Source organism: Schistocerca gregaria, chromosome 1 (genome assembly GCF_023897955.1).
Source record: "Schistocerca gregaria isolate iqSchGreg1 chromosome 1, iqSchGreg1.2, whole genome shotgun sequence".
Lineage (NCBI taxonomy): Eukaryota > Metazoa > Arthropoda > Insecta > Orthoptera > Acrididae > Schistocerca > Schistocerca gregaria.
The window spans coordinates 858,545,508-858,563,148 of NC_064920.1; positions in this window are offsets into that span (position 1 = coordinate 858,545,508).

The following is a 17,641-nucleotide window of genomic DNA, read 5'->3' on the forward strand; positions in this document are numbered from 1 at the left end:
GTGAAGTTCAGTGCCAGGAGGAACAAGACTTCTCTCAGGTGACTACAGGGTTATAAATACAAAATGAAATAGGGGTAATGCAGAAGTAGGTTTAATAATGAATAGGAAAATAGGAATGCGGGTAAGATACTACAAACAGCATAGTGAACGCATTATTGTGGCAAAGACAGATACGAAGCCCACGCCTACCACAGTAGTACAAGTTTATATGCCTACTAGCTCTGCAGATGACGAAGAAATTGAAGAAATGTATGATGAAATAAAAGAAATTTTTCAGATACTGATGTTGTTGTTGTGGTCTTCAGTCCTGAGACAGGTTTGATGCAGCTCTCCATGCTACTCTACCCTGTGCAAGCTTCTTCATCTCCCAGTACCTAATGCAACCTACATCCTTCTGAATCTGCTTAGTGTATTCATCTCTCGGTCTCCCTCTACGATTTTTACCCTCCACACTGCCCTCCAATACTAAACTGGTGATCCCTTGATGCCTCAGAACATGTCCTACCAACCGATCCCCTCTTCTCGTCAAGTTGTGCCACAAACTTCTCCCCAATCCTATTCAATACTTCCTCATTAGTTATGTCATCTACCCATCTAATCTTCAGCATTCTTCTGTAGCATCCGATACTGAAGGGAGATGAAAATTTAATAGTCATGGGTGACTGTAATTCGTCAGTACGAAAAGGTAGAGAAGGAAACATAGTAGGTGAATATGGATTGGGGGTAAAAAACGAAAGAGGAAGCCGCCTGGTGGAATTTTGCACAGAGCACAACCTAATCATAGCTAACCCTTGGTTCAAGAATCATAAAAGAAGACTGTATACATGGAAGAAGCCTGGAGATACTGACAGGTTTCAGATAGATTATATAATGGTAAGACAGAGATTTAGGAACCAGGTTTTAAATTGTAAGATTTTTCCAGGAGCAGGTGTGGGCTTTGACCACAGTCTATTCGTTATGAACTGTAGATTAAAACTGAAGAAACTGCAAAAAGGTGGGAATTTAAGGATATGGGACCTGGATAAACTGACTAAACCAGAGGTTTTACAGAGTTTCAGGGAGAGCATAAGGGAAATATTGGCAAGAATGGGGGAAAAAATACAGTAGAAGAAGAATAGGTACCTTTGAGGGATGAAGTGGTGAAGGCAGCAGAGGATCAAGTAGGTAAAAAGACGAGGGCTAGTAGAAATCCTTGGGTAACAGAAGAAATATTGAATTTAATTGCTGAAAGGAGAAAATATAAAAATGCATTAAATGAAGCAGGCAAAAAGGAATACAAACGTCTCAAAAAATTAGATCGACAGGAAATGCAAAGTGGATAAGCAGGGCTGGCTAGAGGGCAAATGGAAGGATGTGGAGGCATATCTCACTAGGGGAAAGGTAGATCGTGCGTACAGGAAAATTAGAGAGACCTTTGGAGAAAAGAGAGCCACTTGTATGCATATCAAGAGCTCAGATGGAAACGCAGTTCTAAGCAAACAAGGGAAAGCAGAAAGGTGGAAGGAGTATATAGAGGGTCTATACAAGGACGATGTACTTGAGGACAATATTATGGAAATAGAAGAGGATGTAGATGAAGATGAAATGGGAGATATGATACTGCACGAAGAGTTTGACAGAGCTCTGAAAGACCTGAGTCGAAACAAAGCTCCGGGAGGAGACAACATTCCATTAGAACTACTGACGGCCTGGGGAGAGCCAGTCCTGACAAAACTCTACCATCTGGTGTGCAAGATGTATGAGACAGGCGAAATACCCTCAGACTTCAAGAAGAATATAATAATTCCAATCCCAAAGAAAGCAGGTGTTGACAGATGTGAAAATTTTAATAAGTCAGGGCTGCAAAATACTAACACGAATTCTTTACAGACGAATGGAAAAACTCGTAGAAGCCGACCTTGGGGAAGATTAGATTGGATTCCTAGAAATATCGGAACACGTGAGGCAATACTGGCCCTACGACTTATCTTAGAAGCCAGATTAAGAAAAGGCAAACCTACATTCCTAATGTTTGTAGACTTATCGAAAGCTTTTGACAATGTGGACTGGAATACTCTCTTTCAAATTCTAAAGGTGGGAGAGGTAAAATACAGGGAGCGAAAAGCTATTTACAATTTGTACAGAAACTAGATGGAGCTATAAGAGTCGAGGGACATGAAAGGGAAGCAGCGGTTGGGAACGGAGTGAGACAGGGTTGTAGCCTCTCCCCGCTGTTAATCAATCTCTGTATTGAGCAAGCAGTGAAGGAAACAAAAGAAAAATTCGGAGTAGGTATTAAAGTCCATGGAGAAGAAATAAAAACTTTGAGGTTCGCCGATGACATTGTAATTGTGTCAGAGACAGCAAAGCACTTGGAAGAGCAGTTGAACGGAAAGGATAGTGTCTTGAAAGGACACTAAACGAGGATAATGGAATGTAGTCTAATTAAGTCGGGTGATGCTGAGGGAATTAGATTAGGAAATGAGACACTAAAAGTAGTAAAGGAGTTTTGCTATTTGGGGAGCAAAATAACTGATAATGGTCGAAGTACAGAGGATATAAAATGTAGACTGGCAATGGCAAGGAAAGCATTTTTGAAGAAGAGAAATTTGTTAACATCTAGTATAAGTTTAAGTGTCAGGAAGTCGTTTCTGAAAGTATTTGTATGGAGTGTAACCATGTATGGAAGTGAAACATGGACGATAAATAGTTTGGACAAGAAGAGAATAGAAGCTTTCGAAATGTGGTGCTACAGAAGAATGCTGAAGATTAGATGTGTAGATCACATAACTAATGAGGAAGTATTGAAAAGAATTGCGGAGAAGAGAAGTTTGTGGCACAACTTGACCAGAAGAAGGGATCGGTTGGTAGGACATGTTCTGAGATATCGAGGAACCACCAATTTATTATTGGAGGGCAGCGTGGAGGGTAAAAATCATAGAGGGAGACCAAGAGATGAATACCCTAAGCAGATTTAGAGGGATGTAGGTTGCAGTAGGTACTGGGAGATGAAGAGGCTAGCACAGGATAGGGTAACATGCAGAGCTGCATCAAACCAGTCTCAGGACAGAAGACCACAACAACAACATGTTTCACTGTTTATGTAAATTGACGCCTTATGGGCATAAAACAGGTAATGTAAGTTTTTATGGAAATATTTTACTATACAACTATTTTTAAAGATAAACTATCAAAATCTGTACATCACTTCTCTGTTAGAAATTAAAAATTACACATTTCACTGTTTTTGGACACTCAACCCGTAATGGGGCTGAAGTGCTTTATAAAAATATAGCACTGTGAAAATTCTATCCTTAAGGGATCTTGGGGGTTGGGGGGCGTGGTGAGGGGGGGGGGGGGGGGGGGGGAAATGGAGTGAAACTGATTCACTGACACATCTTCGCCAAGCCCAAACTGCTAAAAGAGAAACTTCAAATTTGATTTGGAGAGAGTGTGTATTTCTATTGGAGGTATCGTTTAAATAGGGAACGTTCGAAATTACACTCATAAGGGGGTGAAATAGGAGACGAATGTCTTTTTGAAAATATGTCGTACATCAGGTAATTTTGAAGCTACAATTACGAAAATTCGTACTTGGTTTCCCAATCAGAAATTAAAAAATGTGTGTTAAGCAATTTTGGAAATTCAACCACTAATGTGGGAAAATGGTAAATTAAAATTAAGAAAATATTGCGTCAAATGAAATAAATTTTAGAGGCAAAAATGAAAATTGGTATTTTACTTCTCGGTTAAATATAAATAAATATTTGTTAGGGGATGAAGTTTCTATGGAAAAACCACCGCAAGAACACAAAAGCCATGTTATCAAAAACCTTGGACTTCATGTACCAGAATCGCTTTTTGTCAGAAGTACATTCGGAAAAGATCGTGCTTCAATGTCTTTATTTTGCATGAAAAGTGTAGAAGATTTTGTAATTTGCGAACAACATAAAAATTCGATTAAGGGAAAACAAAACAAAAAAATCTGTGCACGACATACCATCTACATGAGTGAAGCAGTGTGCGCTAAGCTAGCACATATAAATAGACACCAGTGAAATAAGATGTAGAGATGATATCACATACTTTGACTAAGGTAGTTTACGAGGCCGTTTTTTTTCAGAGTCAGATCGGTCACAAAAATAAAAATCATACATAAAATCAGATTAGCCTTGGGGAGATGTGTTGTACAATTTCTCTAGTATGATTGTTGATCACCTCATGTTGCACTTTCCTGTTCCGAGAGCACAGTGAGCATGTGAAGATGCCTAATACAATAGAGTCGCACACCAAGTGTGTGTGATGTGTGTGCTGTTTTTCGATGTCTTCATACTGAGGAATTCCGCCTGATTTCATAAAGCCCACATAACGTAACTGCAACGCATGACAGCAACGTCCTTCATGACAGTGCTCGGCCACACACCGCAGTTACAGCAATGACGCTCCTGCAGCGTTTTCAATGGGTAGCCTCTGATCACCCACCATATAGACCGGACATGGCTCCCTTTGATTTCATTTCTTTGTGAACAGCGGGCTATGAGGATAGGGTTTTGGCACAGACAATAAGCTGCAGATCAGTGTCGAGACTTGGCGGAAAGCACTGGCGACTGGCTCCTATCACGAGGGTATTAGAGTACTCAGGAGCTTTAGTGATACAGCACTTCAGAAAGAAGTTGCAGAATGTCACTAATAACTTTCCTGATCATGCTGTTGTAATAGGAGGTACCCTAACTGTGGTGTCACCGCCAGACAACACACTTGCTAGGTGGTAGCCTTTAAATCGGCCGCGGTCCGGTAGTATATGTCGGACCCGCGTGTCGCCTCTATCAGTGATTGCAGACCGAGCGCCGCCACACGGCAGGTCTAGAGAGACTTCCTAGCACTCGCCCCAGTTGTACAGCCGACTTTGTTAGCGGTGGTTCACTGACTTCTACGCTCTCACTTGCCGAGACGATAGTTAGCATAGCCTTCAGCTACGTTATTTGCTACGACCTAGCAATGCGCCATTATCAGTACTATTGATATTGTAAACCATGTATCGTCAAGAGCGACGTTCGTCATTAATGGATTAAAGTTAAGTATTCCACCCGCTACGTCCGTTTTTCTCAATTCTAATGCCCTTGTCATGTTCCAGATCTCACGCCAGCCTGCGTGAGCTAAAACGCGTGCATTTCGGCCTCCTTTAGTAACACGATGTTGGCTCTCCTGCCAACCACAACACTAACCTTGCCAGGCATGGGTTGCGAGAGTCATGCTATGAACATTGGAGCTAGAGACAGGGATTCGTGTGACATTATTCTGAATGTCTTGTCAGAAAACTACTTTGAGAAGATAGCTAAACAATCAGTTCTAGACCTCAAAAAATGGTTCACATGGCTCTGAGCACTATGGGAATTAACATCTGAGGTCATCAGTCCCCTAGAACTTAGAACTACTTAAACCTAACTAACCTAAGGACATCACACACATCCATGCCCAAGGCAGGATTCGAACCTGCTACCGTACCGGTCGCGCGGTTCCAGACTGAAGCGCCTAGAACCGCTCTGCCACTCTCTTAGACCTCCTACCAACAAACAGACCTGAACTTATCGAGTCACTTAATGTAGGGGAAGATACCTGTGATCATGAGGCTGTGATAGCAACTATGACCACAGTCTTCACAAGGAATACTAAGAAATAGAGGAAGGTATTTTTGCTTAACAGGAGTGATAGGATACAAATTGCAGAGAATTTGAGTAGTCAGCATCAAATACTCAGCGTTGAGGACGAAGATGTGATACACAATGGAAAAATTCAAAAGGATTGTTTAACACACCTTAAACAAGCATTTTCCAGGAAAGGTCTAAAGTGATGGGAAGAACTCACCGTGATTTAATAGCCATGTTAGGAAACAGCCACGTAAACAAAGAAATATTCATCACAGACTCAATTATTAATGTTTACATTGTATATAAATGATCTAATACAAAGTGTTGCAAGCTCTTTAAGACTGTTTCAGATTGTGCAGTTGTCCATAACAAAGTAGCAACGCCAGAAAACGCAGTCGATTTGCAGAACGACCTACAGTATATTGATGAATTGTGCAGGCTCTGGCAGTTGACCCTGAACGTAAATGAATTTAACACATTGCGCATAATAGGAAAAGAAACCCACTGCTGTAAATCTACACTGTCGATGACAAATTGCTCGAAACATATCTAACGTACAATGTCTAGGAGTAACTATCCAGAGCGACCTTAAGTGGAATGACTACATAAAACGGATAGGAACAGCAGATGCCATGCTGAGGTTCATAGGAAGAATCTTAAGGAAATGCAACTCATCCACTGTTCATCAATCTAGGACCTTCACTAGAGAGGACTGATTGAAGAAATAAAGAAAATCCAACGAAGAGCGGCGTGTTTCGTCACAGGGTCGTTCAGTCGCCGCGAGAACGTTTCACATATACTCAACAAACTCCTGTGGAAGACCTACAAGAGACGCATTGTGCATCACGGAGAGGTTTGCTATTGAAATTTCAAGAGTGTACATTCTGGGAAGATTCGGACAACGTATTACTTCCTCCCACGTACATTTCGTGAAATGATCAAGACGTAAAAGTTCTAGAAATTAGAGCCAATAAAGAGGCTTGTCGACAATCGTTCTTCCCAAGCGCCATTCCTGAGTGAAACGGGGATGGGTATATCGGTTAGTGGTGCGAGAAGCAGCCTACGCCACGCATCGTCAAGTGGCTTGCTCAATATTGACGTAGATGTAGAAAGTTGGTACAACACTACGTCACATTTCTAAATAGGAGGGGCGACTGCAGAGAATTAGCTGGAAAGTGTAGCTAAATATTGCAAGTAACACATTGTTTTTTTTTTTTTTTTCACTGTTGTTCCCATATTGCACCGATCGTAACTTGAAGAAGGTTACCCTCCTATAAAACTTATTTATTTTGAATGGCTAACAAGACTGGATAAACGTTGCTCAATGGAAATAAAATGTGGAAGTCAAAAAGGGATTTGGCTTAATGTTTGAGCTTCTACTCCAAATGAGGAAGACAGTTTAAAAATCTGGATGGTTGTGTTTGATTGACACTTGATATGAGAAGCTCATGTTAACAAGATTTGCTCTTAAGTACATACCAGAACATTGTTCACGAGAAAAATATTTGACAATAATTGCAGTTACATGATGTTCAAATTATGATTGATGTACCCACATATAATACTTTGTACAGAAAACTAAATATCGTAACTTCATCACACCACAGTGACTTAAGGTTGTTCTATTGATTGGCCACTGTGATATTACACCTCCCCAGGTTGTGACATAAATGAATCTGTTTAGTTACATGATTCATGCCAGCATTTCAGTTGTTTGCTTTTGGATTTTTTTGTGATTGGATGGCAAATCACTTGATCAGGCAAGTCTTGGCTACCACCTAAGACCCACCTGCCAAGATGAAAGCTTTGTGTATCAAGATTTGTTGGAGTCCACACCATTGCATAAGTGCATGTTAATTTCTTGATATTCTGTAAGACAACTGTATAAGCTTAATAAAAAATGAATTACTAGAAAAAATTAGAGCTCTTCTACATGATTTTGTGTCCTCTGCAACATGTTGCATGATGTTACAGTAAATTCAAAATACATTGCAACCTCAAGAAAATAAGAAGATATTGGTACTAAAGTAGAAGTCAATAGGAAGCAGGAAGAAAAGCCAACGAGAAGAGAAGAGAGAGAGAGAGAGGAGAGAGAGAGAGAGAGAGAGAGAGAGAGAGAGAGAGAGATGAAAGTACACAAAATTACCATTTAAATTATGTGTTGTTTACAAGTAGAACAAGAATAGAGTTTTCTGTAAACACTGGACTTCATATAAAACACACCATAAGCAGTCTTTGTAAAGATGATTCCACCTACAGTTTCTACTGTCTAAATTACAAATATTGTTGAAACCCCAGAGAATGCCACCTGACAGAATTATAATGTCATTGTCAAACCTCAAAGTTTTTATTTCTTCTCCATGGATTTTAATTGCTACTCCAAATTTTTCTTTTGTTTCCTTTACTGCTTGCTCAATATACAGGTTGAATAACATTGGGGAGAGGCTACAACCCTGTCTCACTCCCTTCCCAACCACTGCTTCCCTTTCATCCTTCATGACCCTCGACTCCTATAACTGACATCTGGTTTCTGTACAAATTGTAAATAGCCTTTTGCTCCCTGTATTTTACTCCTGCCACCTTCAGAATTTGAATTTGAAAGAGCATTTTCCAGTCAACATTGTCAAAAGCTTTCTCTAAGTCTACAAATCCTAGGAACATAGGTTTGCCTTTCCTTAATCTATCTTCTAAGATAATTCGTACAGTCAGTATTGCCTCATGTGTTCCAACATTTCTACGGAATCCAAACTGATCTTTCCTGAGGTCAGCTTCTACCAGTTTTTTCATTCATCTGTAAAGAATTCTTGTTAGTATTTTGCAGTCGCGGCTTATTAAACTGATAGTCCAGTGATAATGTAAATAAAATAGAAAGAAACTTCCACATGGGAAAAATATATTAAAAACAAAGATTCCAAGAGCTGATGTCTGCTTGTGTGTGTGTGTGTGTGTGTGTGTGTGTGTGTGTGTGTGTGTGTGTGTGTGTGTGTGCACGCGAGTATATACCTATCCTTTTTTCCCCCTAGGGTAAGTCTTTCCGCTCCCGGGATTGGAATGACTCCTTACCCTCTCCCTTAAAACCCACATCCTTTCATCTTTCCTTTTCCTTCCCTCTTTCCTGACGAAGCAGCCGCCGGTTGCGAAAGCTCAAATTCTGTGTGTGTGTTTGTGTGTTTTATTCAGTGTGCCTATCTACCGGTGCTTTCCCACTTGGTGGGTCTTGGAATCTTTGTTTTTAATATATGATAGTCCAGTGATTTTTACATCTGTCAACACCTGCTTTCTTGGGGTTTGGAATTATTATATTCTTCTTGAAGTCTGAGGGTATTTTGCCTGTCTCATACTTCTTGCTCACCAGATGGTATGTTTTGTCAGTGCTGGCTCTCCCAAAGCTATCAGTAGTTCTAATGGAATATTGTCTACTCCTGGGGCCATGTATCGACTTAGGTCTTTTAGTGCTCTGTGAAACTCTTCACGCAATATCATATCTACATTCTCTTCCATTTCTATAATATTGTCCTCAAGAACATTGCCCTTGTATAGATCCTCTATATACTCCTTCCACCCTCCTGCTTCCCCTTCTTTGCTTAGAACTGGGTTTCCATCTGAGCTCTTGATATTCATGTAAGTGGTTCTCTTTTCTCCAAAGGTCTCTTTAATTTTCCTATCTATCTTACCCCTAGTGAGATAAGCCTCTACATCCTTACAGTTGTCCTCTAGCCATCCCTGCTTAGCCATTTTGCACTTCCTGTCAATCTCATTTTTGAGACGTTTGTATTCCTTTTTGCCTGCTTCAATTATTGCATTTTTTTATTTTCTCCTTTTACCAATTAAATTCAATATCTCTTCTGTTACCCAAGGATTTATATAAGCCCTTGTCTGTTTACTTACTTGATGCTCTGCTACCTTCACTATTTCATCTCTCAAAGCTACCCAGTCTTCTTCTGCTGTATTTCTTTCCCCATTCATGCCAATCATTCCCTAATGCTGTCCCTGAAGCTCTCTATAACATCTGGTTCTTTCAGTTTATCCTTAAATTTCCACCTTTTTGCAGTTTCTTCAGTTTTAATCTACAGCTCATAACCAATAGATTGTGGTCAGAGTCCACATCTGCCCCTGGAAATATCTCACAATTTAAAACCTGGTTCCTAAATCTCTGTCTTACCATTATATAATTTATCTGGAACCTTCCAGTCTCTCCAGGCTTCTTCAATGTATATAACCTTCTTTCATGATTCTTGAACCAAATGTTAGGTGTGATTAAGTTATGCTCTGATCAAAATTCTACCAGGCAGCTTCCTCTTTCATTCCTTACTCCCATTCCATATTTAACTACTACATTTCCTTCTCTTCCTTTTCCTACTATCGAGTTCCAGTCACCCATGACTATTAAATTTTCATCTCCCTTCACTATCTGAATAATTTCTTTTATCTCATCATGCATTTCATCAATCTCTGTCATCTGCAGAGCTAGTTGACATATAAACTTACAGTACTGTGGTAGGCGTGAGCTTAGTATCTATCTTGGCCACAATAGTGTGTTCACTATGCTGTTTGTAGTAGCTTACCTGCATTCCTATTTTCCTATTCATTATTAAACCTACTCCTGCATTACCCCTATTTGATTTTGTATTTATAACCCTGTATTCACCTAACCAGAAGTCTTGTTCCTCCTGCCACCGAACTTCACTAATTCCCACTGTATCTAACTTTAATCTATCCATTCCCCTTTTAAATTTTCTAACCTACCTGCCCAATTAAGGGATCTGACATTCCATGCTCCGATACTTAGAATGCCATTTGTCTTTCTCCTGGTAACAACGTACTCCGGAGTAGTCCGTGCCTGGACATCCAAATGGGGGACTATTTTACCTCCAGAATATTTTACCCAAGAGGACGCCATCATCATTTAACCATACAGTAAAGCAGTATGCTCTCGGGAAAAATTACAGCTGTAGTTTTCCTTTGCTTTCTGCCGTTCTCAGTACCAGCACAGCAAGGCCGTTTTGGTTAGTGTTACAAGGCCAGATCAGTCAATCATCCAGTCTGTTACCCCTGCAGCTACTGAAAAGGCTACTGCCCCTCTTCAGGAACCATATGTTTGTCTGGCCTCTCAACATATACCCCTTCATTGTGGTTGCAACTACAGTACCACTATCTGTATCGCTGAGGCACACAAGCCTCCCTACCAACGGCAAGGTCCATGGTTCATGGAGGGGACAAGACAGGTATATACATATAATCTCTGACTGCAAGCTCCACTCCAGTCTTCTAACAGTAATTGAGGGCAAAACTTCGATAATGCGAGCAGCTCGTACTAGCAAAAACATCAGAAAAACCATCAAAAATGTTAACCGAAGATCCCAAAATAAACACTAACAGGCAACACGTAAATAACTGGCCACTAAACTCACAACAATCATATTTCGGAATGTTTGGCATTCCCCATTCTGTTCCATGTATGTGAATTGACATACACCATGTTTACATGTCAAGCAACTTCTGGAAGACGGAAATTGAATTTCGAAAACAATTCTTCACTTTGTTACTGGGTTGAAGTCGCTTCCTCCAACAACACCTATGAGCTGCAGCAACAGCCACTAGGTTATATTTACAGCAGAACTTCAAGCAACTACAAAAATAAAAAACAAAGCAGAACTGTTCAGACAAACTAACAGGAGGTAAACAGCAGATATGCAATGCACGTGTTTAATAAACGGCTTAAATATTGACACTTACTATATCCCTGAAGCCCTACCCTACATATAAAGAATTCTTTCGTGAGTGAACAATGAACTCTTAACAATCTACAACTAACATCATTTTGATGTTAATGTTTCTAGAAATTTCTATCTTTTCATCTTTCTGGAATTCTTTCAACTTTTTCCCCCATTTTAACCATGTCATGCTAGTATAGCTTAATGGTATTACAAAGTTTTAATCTTGTCTGCCAGGCCATTGTTACTTTCAACTCCTTCCTGGGTTCCACCTTTCTTTTGGTTCAAAATGGACAACTTTTTCTTCCTGGCAGTACCTACAGATTTCATCACCTTTCCTATTTTATACTGTTCCCTTTCTTTCACCAGAGTAACATCTAAAGTGACAATAGCTTAGAGATGCAATTATGTTTTTATGGCCATTCCATTCCAGTTGTTCCTGATGCCAAGTATTATACATCTGAATGCTTTTCTTCACAACAAATAAAGGTGAGAAAATTTTTTACATCTACTCACTATTTAATTACTATAGTCCTTACATCAGGCTAAAATCACAAAAACAGCAATAATTGAAAACACAAATCAGTTTACATTAAACGTTTACCATAGCAGCTCCACATAAATACCACCACAAACAAAGCAACAGGGCTCACTGTGCCAACAGTATATAGCAGGTCAGCACAAGTGCAAACACATGGTCAACTGTTCATCCCTATGTTCCTCATAGGCTTGTAACAATTTATGAACACAGAATCTGTATCTGAAATCTTCAGGAAAATTATTGCTGAGGGCTACAGTGCACATTCCTGATGTACTTGCCAACGAGGGCACTAAAGGATCAAACTAACAACCTTTGCTGGATAAAGGCCTTCCCTAGATTTTTCCAAGCATTTCGGTCTGAAGCTATATGCATGCAGCTTTTCCACTGTCATCTAACAGTCTTCCACTAGTTCATCTCTTTTGTTATCTCTAGGAATCCTGAAAAGAACTTCCTTGGACCATCAGCCACTCATTTTATTATATTTAAACTGTGTGTGTTCTACCCGAGTCTTTTTGCCAGCCCATTTCTCTCTCTTAGTAATTCTCAACACGAATATTTCAGCTGCTCACTATGCAACACTCTATTTTTGCATGGCCCACTGCCATAATCAAAACTGGTAATACATGCTGTGCAAGTCACAGTTGTTTACTTGTCTTGTCCACAACTTTCTCGAATGGCCACCACAAAATTAATGACTTAAACAGCTCTCATTATGTGATTCACTTGGATTTTACCTTCTATCACTAGCTTGTCTGAAGTATGCAGGGGTGACTTATCTCTCCAGCATATCATGCTCTCTCACAGTCTTCCTGGACTAAACCTCTGCTAACCTGTTTCTCATTTCCTCACTTTAGCTTTTGCCTTTTCTCTTGTCATCACGACTCCTTCCCCATCTAGATTGTGTATTGCCCCCCCCCCCCTCTCTCTCTCTCTCTCTCTCTCTCTCTCTCTCTCTTCTTTCTCTCTCTCTCTCTCTCTCTCTCTCTCTCTCTCTCTCTCTCTCTCTCTCTCTCTCTCTCTCTCTCTCTCTCTCTCCCTGCCCTCTCTCTCTCTACATCATACATTCTCTATCCTCTGAAATTCTTTCTTTTTGTTGTGCAGCCACTGATTCAGCTGTCTAAAGACTTGCTTCATACTATTCCACCATTCCATTACCTCTCCTTACCTCGTGGATCCTTTCCTACCCCCCTCCCCACCTCCATCTACCCAGCATAATGCAATTACTGATAAACAGTCAATCTCACTGTGGCTGCTGGTTTGAGCATTTGGGTGTTAGGTGACTGTATGGACTTTTGCTACAGAAAAAGCAAGAGCTTGAAAGTTAGTGTAAATACTGCATTCTGTTAAGCGTTTCTATGAGTGACACATCAGTCAGCTGTAGTGGTGACCTTTCTTTCATTCTACGTATTATTGCATCCAGGACTTTCCAGTGTTGTAATCTATCATATTTGTGTTTTCAGCTAACGAGAAGGGTTCTACAGAGGTGGAATCGATTTTTGAAACCATGTGTACAGCAGTGTAGGTTAAGGTGCCAGGTATCACACCCTGGTCATTCACCCAGATCGGCACTCATTTGCAAGTAAGCAATGAAAAAATTTTACATGGAGGTCTATAGGCTTACAAATAGTAATATTATATGGACTGACGGTGTAATGCAGTGGTCAAAATGCATTCCTGACATACAAAAGGAATCCTATCAGATGCTTTCAATTTTTTTATTTTCAAATCATTAATGAAATGACTGATTAATATTTTTATTCAATTAAGTATTTTAAATGTAATTTTTCATCTATAACACATTTACGTTTTTCAGACATTTTATCAAGTCACTGTCTCACACACACCTGCACCAAATATGGTAGTGTAAAATATTAGTCAATAAAGCTTATTCAAGTGGAAAACACGTAACACAGCACAGCCCGCTAGATACACTGCGACAATTACAGTCTTCTCGCCACAACTGGAAACTGATCTAGCGGTGATCGTAGACTCACAAGTGAGACAAAGACAAGAAAAGAGGGAAATGTGTTAGCACATCAACGGAAGGTCATACTTTATGTACCATTCTACAGCAGGTGGGTACATTCACTTCCCACTAAAATAGAATAAATAAACAAAGCAAACGCGTCACTGTACCTTAGAGCATTCTGTTATTACAGTATTATTATACTGTTACAGCAGTGACGGTTAACAGAAACTAATGGTTCAAAGAGTGACGGTTAATCGAGTTTTTACTGTACTACGTTTCCTTCTCTTCCTTTTCCTACTGTCGAATTCCAGTCACCCATAACTATTAAATTTTCATCTCCCTTCACTATCTGAATAATTTCTTTTATCTTACCACACATTTCATCAATCTCTTCGTCATTTGCAGAGTTAGTTGGCATATAAACTTGTACTACTGTGGTAGGCGTGGGCTTCGTATCTATCTTGGCCATAATAATACATTCACTATGCTGTTTTTAGTAGCTTACCCACACTCTTATTTTTCTATTTATTATTATATCTGCTCCTGCATTACCCCTATTTGATTTTGTATTTATAACCCTGTATTCACTTGACCAGAAGTCTTGTTCCTCCTGCCACTGAGCTTCACTAATTCTCACTATATCTAACTTTAACCTACTCATTTCCCTTTTTAAATTTTCTAACCTATCTGCCTGATTACGGGTACTTACATTCCACTCTTCGATCCATAGAATGCCAGTTTTCTTTCTCCTGATAACGATGTCCTCCTGAGTAGTCCCCACCTGGAGAACCGAATGGGGGACTATTTACCTCCGGAATATCTTACCCAAGAGGACACCATCATCATTTAACCATACAATAAAGCTGCATGCCCTCGCGAAAAATTACAGCTATAATTTCCCCTTACTTTCAGCCGTTCGCAGTACCAGCACACAAAGGCCGTTTTGGTTAGTGTTAGAAGGCCAGATCAGTGATTCAACCAGACTGTTGTCCCTGCAGCTACTGCAAAGGTTGCTGCTCCTCTTCATTATTATGAATATCAGTTCCAAAATCTAGCATCAGCCTGGTTTACCCCATTAAGTCTGTTACAGTGGTTTTTGTTTGTATGTCCAGGCTAATCTCAGTAACTACTGTAGGGATTTTAATACAATTTAGACAAATATATAGGCTTATCTCAGGCTGGAGCAGTAGGCTATGCAAGTTGCTACTACTACTGGGATGCCAGTGCAAGTTACTGCAGACTTCCCTAACGAAATGCAGTGCTAGATGTATCAGATTTTAATCTGATAATAATAGCTTTTTCTGTACAGAGGTAATTCTTAATGAGTGTGTAAGAAAATGGTAGTAAAGGTCACACAGAATATGTAGCTTGCACCAAACTGGTGGTGCAGTTGTGTGGCTGGGAAACAGCTGTAGCTTGTGCCGATCTGGCTGTAGCTGGATGGCACAATAGCTAACAGCTCACACTATTGCCACAGAATGTCACTCCAAAAGCCAGTTACATATGAAAAAGGTAACATTTGTAACTCCTGACAATTTTCCAGTCATATGCCGCTTAAATTAACAAGCCACGGATACTTAGTCTGTCTGTGTGGAGCCAGGTGTGTCACTAGTGATGTTTAAAATGGCATGACAAAGCATTATAAATACAAAGATTCCATTTAAATTAATTAATTAAATGAAAATAGTGATCAAAGTCATTAATATAAAGATCTGAAACAAAAATTTCAAAGCATCTGATAGGATTCAAACCCACAATGTTTTGCATGTCAGGAACATATCATATCCGCTACGTTACACCATCAGTCTACTATTTGCAAGGTTCTAAATCATCATGCTAAATTCCGTGGTCTAGGGGTAGCGTCTTTGATTCATAATCAAAACATCTTCGGTCCCGAGTTCGATCCCTGCCACTGCCTAAATTTTGATAAATAATCAGCATTGGCGGCCGAAGACTTCCGGCATAAGAAGTCAGCCTCATTCTGCCAATGGCCTTGTCAAAGAGGGCGGAGGAGCGGATAGAGTTTCAGGGCACTCTCTTGTCCTAGGGGTGGGAAATTGCCCCTAAAGGCGGAAGAATCAGCAATGATCAACGACATGAGGATGCAGAAGGCAATGGAAACCACTGCATTAACGACACGTAACGTGCATCCACAGGCTATGTGGCCTGTAGTTGAAGAAGTGTCATGATGATCTCTCCATTGGCAAAAGATTCCGGAATAGTCCCCCATTCGGATCTCCGGGAGGGGACTGCCAAGAGAGAGGCTACCATGAGAAAAAGATTGAATAATCAACGAAAGGATAATGTTCTACAAGGCGGGGCATGGAATGTCAGAAGCTTGAATGTGGTAGGGAAAAGGGAAATGCGAAGGCTCAATCTAGATATAGTAGGGGTCAGTGAAGTGAAATGGAAGGAAGAGAAGGATTTCTGGTCAGATGAGTATCGGTTAATATCAACAGCAGCAGAAAATGGTATAACAGATGTTGGATTCATTATGAATAGGAAGGTAGGGCAGAGGGTCTGTTACGGTGAACAGTTCAGTGACTGGGTTGTTCGAATCAGAATCGACAGCAGACCAACACCGACAACAATAGTACAGGTATACATGCTGACGTTGCAAGCTGAAGATGAACAGATAGAGAAAGTGTATGAGGATATTGAAAGGGTGATGCAATATGTAAAGCGGAATGAAAATCTAATAGTCATGGGCGACTGGAATGCAGTTGTAGGGGAAGGAGCAGAAGAAAAGGTTACAGGAGAATATGGGCTTGGGACAAGGAATGAAAGAGGAGAAAGACTAATTGAGTTCTGTAACAAGTTTCAGCTAGTAATAGCGAATACCCTGTTCAAGAATCACAAGAGGAGGAGGTATACTTGGAAAAGGCTGGGAGATACGGGAAGATTTCAGTTAGATTACATCATGGTCAGACAGAGATTCCTAAATCAGATACTGGATTGTAAGGCATTCCCAGGAGCAGATATAGACTCAGATCACAATATAGTAGTGATGAAGAGTAGGCTGAAGTTCAAGACATTAGTCAGGAAGAATCAATACGCTAAGAAGTGGGATACGGAAGTTCTAAGGAATGACGAGATACGTTTGAAGTTCTCTAACGCTATAGATACAGCAATAAGGAATAGTGCAGTAGGCAACACAGCTGAAGAGGAAAGGGCCATCACAGAAGTTGGGAAGGAAAACATAAGTACAAATAAGGTAGCTGCGAAGAAACCATGGGTAACAGAAGAAATACTTCAGTTGATTGATGAAAGGAGGAAGTACAAACATGTTCCGGCAAAATCAGGAATACAAAAATACAAGTCGCTGAGGAATGAAATAAATAGGAAGTGCAGGGAAGCTAAGACGAAATGGCTGCAGGAAAAATGTGAAGGCATCGAAAAAGATATGATTGTCGGAAGGACAGACTGAGCATACAGGAAAGCCAAACAACCTTTGGCGACATTAAAAGCAACGGTGGTAACATTAAGAGTGCAACGGGAATTCCACTGTTAAATGCAGAGGAGAGAGCAGATAGGTGGAAAGAATACATTGAAAGCCTCTATGAGGGTGAAGATTTGTCTGATGTGATAGAAGAAGAAACAGGAGTCGATTTAGAAGAGATTGGGGATCCAGTATTAGAATCGGAATTTAAAAGAGCTTTGGAGGACTTATGGTCAAATAAGGCAGAAGGGATATATAACATTCCATCAGAATTTCTAAAATCATTAGGGGAAGTGGCAACAAAACGACTATTCACGTTGGTGTGTAGAATATAAGTCTGGCGACATACCA